We start from the raw sequence: 4,031 nt of genomic DNA on the forward strand, positions 1-4,031 counted from the left end.
TGCTATTTGTGGAATAATCAAGAAAAATACCTTCATGTGTTTTAGGATCAAAATTTTGCAGTTTTTTTTATATTTACCATAAGACACTTGCAACCAAACACACAAAAACAATTGAGATTAGGAGGATGTCCTTTCCAAAGTTCATAAGGGGTTTTCTTCAAAAACTTTCTTATAAGTGTTCGATTTAAAACATAACAAGTTATAATTACAGTCTCAACCCATAAGAATTTGAGAACCTCATATTCACACAACATAGCTCTTGCCATTTCTTATAAACTTCTATTTCTTCTTTCCACAACACCATTTTGTTGTGGTGTTCTTGGACTTTGTTCACCCATTTGACAAGCATCACAAGTGATGTATTTATCAAACTTAATGTTAGGAAGACCTCTCACTAAGTCTCTTTTAACAAGTTTAGAGATTTGGAACACGCTAGCATATCCTAATCTCTTATGCCACATCTATTTTTCAGATTCCATTGAAGAGAAACAAGTTACATTTTGAACCTTAAGATTATCTAGAGTAAGATCATAAACATTGTCACATCTTTTTGCAATAAATAAAACAATCCCTGTTTTATCATTTATGATTCTACAATCTAATTTTCTAAAGGTTACTGTGTATCCAATGCCACACAATTGACTTATGCTTAACAGATTATGCTTTAACCCATCTACTGGAAAAATACTATCTATGCAAGTAGAAAAGTCTTTGCCTACTTTACCAATGGCAATTATTTTACCTTTACCATTGTCTCTGAAAGTGACAAACCCTCCATCATACTTGTTGAGTTTGATGAAGAAGGTAGTCTTTCCGGTCATATGCCTTGAACATCCATTATCAAGATACCACATGTCCGATTTTTTTTTATGTAAGGTAAACCTATCTCTTCTATCAAAGGTTTAGTAAAATCTTATGTAAAATCTTCTTGGTTGTCCAAGAGCATTATAATCATGAACAACTTTATACAATTTGTTATCATTATCAAAAGATCTTAGAAAGATGAAGCATTGTTAGGAACATGACCATTTCTATTGCATTTATAGTAATGTTTCTCATTTGCTGAATTTTGAAGCTTGCTTGAAATTTTTGACTTAACAATCTTGAAAGAGGAAGCTTCAGATTTTTTAATTGTTTGTTTGAAAATAGATTTTCTTTCCTCTTTGAATTCAAGTCCAGATTTTTCAAAAATAGTTCTTTGACAAGCAAGTAATTTATCAAGATTTTGTGAACCTTGAACAAATTTTGCTAAGTCTTGATTAAGATTGTTAATTTTTTCATTCAGCCTTTTATTTTCAGCAATTAAATCAGTAGAGGCAGTGACTAAATGCTTAAGTTTGAATTTGTTTAATTCAGCTTTCAAAGCATCGTTTTCTTCTTTTAAAGATTTTTTTTATCATAAGCTTCAGTTGCCTTTACTTTTTCCAATAAATATTCATTTTCATCTCTTAATGCCTCGTTATCTTTCTTGCATTTAACATATTTATCAAAATGTTTCTTTGAGTTCACAGTGAAATCTTTAATAATATAGTGCAATTCATCAATAGATAAATCAAAAATATCTACCTCATCCATATCCATGTGATCACCATTAAACACATTTGATCCTCTTAATCAGAATCTTCTTTATCTTCAGAATCAGTGTCATTTTCCAAGTCTTTCCATGTTGCCATCATCACTTTCTTTTTGTCCCTCTTTGATTTTTCGCTTTTCTTCAACTGAGGACAGTCGGACTTGAAGTGACCCGGTTCCTTGCAGTGGTGACAGGTAAACTTGGGTTGATCCTTCTTGAAATCTTTGGATGAAGAACTTTCTTTGCCTTTTTTTTAAATCTCAGTAATCTTCTCATTTTTCTTGCAAAGAGCACCATTTCTTCATCTGAGATACTATCATCAGATTCCTCTTCTTTGGCTGTCATTCTTAATTTCAATGCTACACTTTCTTTTTGTCATCTTTGTCTTGAGAGATGTGAGTAGTTTCATAGGCCAGCAGCTTGCCCCTTAGCTCATCATAAGTGATTTTTATCAAATCATTTTTTTCAAAGATGGTTGTGCTCTTTACTTCCCATTTTTTAGTAAGACTCCTCAAGATCTTCCTTACTAATATTTTTTTAGAATAGCTCTTCCCCATGGCATCCAGATTGTTGATGATTACTGAGAACCTTTCAAATATTTGATCGATGCTTTTATCCTCCTTCATCAGCATATCAATCCTGGTCTTTCTTACTTGTTTAGTTTCTTCATGGGTGAGTTTGAGCTTGTCCAAGATTTCTTTAGCCATTTTGCACCTTGAAACTTTTCTGTATTCTTCAAAACTGATAGCACAGTGCATTAGGTTGATTGCCTTGGCATTAAGTTCAACCTTCTTCTTTTCTTCCTCTGTCTATTCATTGTCTTCCTTTGGCACCACATCTCCATCAGCATTTTACTTTGTTGGAATGTCTGGTCTATTGACAATAATCTTTTAGATGTTGTAGCCGATTGACTACACGAAGATTTGCATTCTCTCTTTTCAATATGAGCAGTTGCTGCCGTTGAAGTAGGGAGGTCTATTGTTAAACTATCCTTCGGTGAGAGTGTACGCCATGATGTTAGCACCCATATTGTTAGGCATGGATCTTTGCTCCAAGTTGTGAAGCTTGACTCCTTGAGACCTTGCTCCTGATATCAATTGATGGAACTACTAGAACTTGAGAAGGAGAGGTTGAATCAAGTTAACTCAGAAATGAAGTTCTTATGCTCTATTTTCGCAAAAGCTAATTATGCAGGAGTTTTTTTCGTTTGTCTCTAAAACCAGATAGAAACGGAGAAGGAAAGAAGAGAATGAGGCCAACATGTATCCTGGTCGGTTTTCAAGTGTCATGAAATCTACATTCAGTCTCCACCACAATCATGGTGGAATTTTTACTATAATCAACCAGATTACAAACACCAATACTAATGAATTACAACCTAATTCATCTAGTATCTTCCACTAAGCTTTCTTCCCCAAAACCTAGCTACTCAAGTGTTGTCCCAATTTGGAAGAAGAACCTAACCAGATTCAGAAACACCAAGTTCTATTCCAACTTGGCAAGAAAAACCTGCAGATTCAATCTACCACTAAGTGTTATCCCAACTTGGCAAGGAGAACTAAAACTTAGTTCAACAAAACCAAATACACTGAAATATTTCTTTGACTTTTTCATGCATCTCTCGTGCCTCTTCTCTCATGGCTTTTTCAACTCACACTCATAAGCCTTTTTCTCAAATATAGAAAGATGACATTAGATAGCCATAATAAAGAAAATCTAAAATGAAGCACAAATTGAAGGAAAAAGAATTCAGTTCAAGTATTTTGAGATGATGCTCTTGTATCATTCTATTTTCCTTACTTTCAAATGTTGAAGTGAGCCCAGCTTTATAAATGCATATTGATCTTCCAATTCTTTTTCGTTGCCTCTTTCAATTTCTTGTACCTTCTTTCCATTGAACCTGTCTCCATTTGCATGCAATGCTTTTTCTATTTTGCTCCATTACCTCTACTGTCTGAGGAGCTGCTGCCTTCCTTAGCATGCACTGTATTTCTATTTTCGTGCTATACCAACTACTGTCTATAACTCTGTATTTTTGTTTTGCTCTTCCAAACTTTGTTAGTGATCTTCTGCATTTTGATTTTGTTTTGTCCTTATATCTTTGTTGCTTTCCTAGAGCTACAGCTGTCCCATAATAGCATCAAATATCCATTTTTCTTTTTTCTCTTTTGTTCCAACCATGAATATTTAGGAACCATCTCTCTTGCCTTGTATATCCTGAACGGTGTTTATTAGAAATATTGGGCTGAAGCTTTAGAGCTGTAATATGTGAAGTTGTTGAAATAACATAAAATCAAGCTAAAAAGTGAGTAAATGAGACTGCATCACTTACCACACATTAAACAAATTTAGATTTTAACCCAAAAATATTTGTCATCATTTATATAAAACTCAAAATCAAACTTAACTCAACAGTTTAAATTTTTTATTTATAATTACAACAAGATTTTAAATTTTA

Source organism: Arachis ipaensis, chromosome B06 (genome assembly GCF_000816755.2).
Source record: "Arachis ipaensis cultivar K30076 chromosome B06, Araip1.1, whole genome shotgun sequence".
Taxonomy (NCBI): Eukaryota; Viridiplantae; Streptophyta; class Magnoliopsida; order Fabales; family Fabaceae; genus Arachis; species Arachis ipaensis.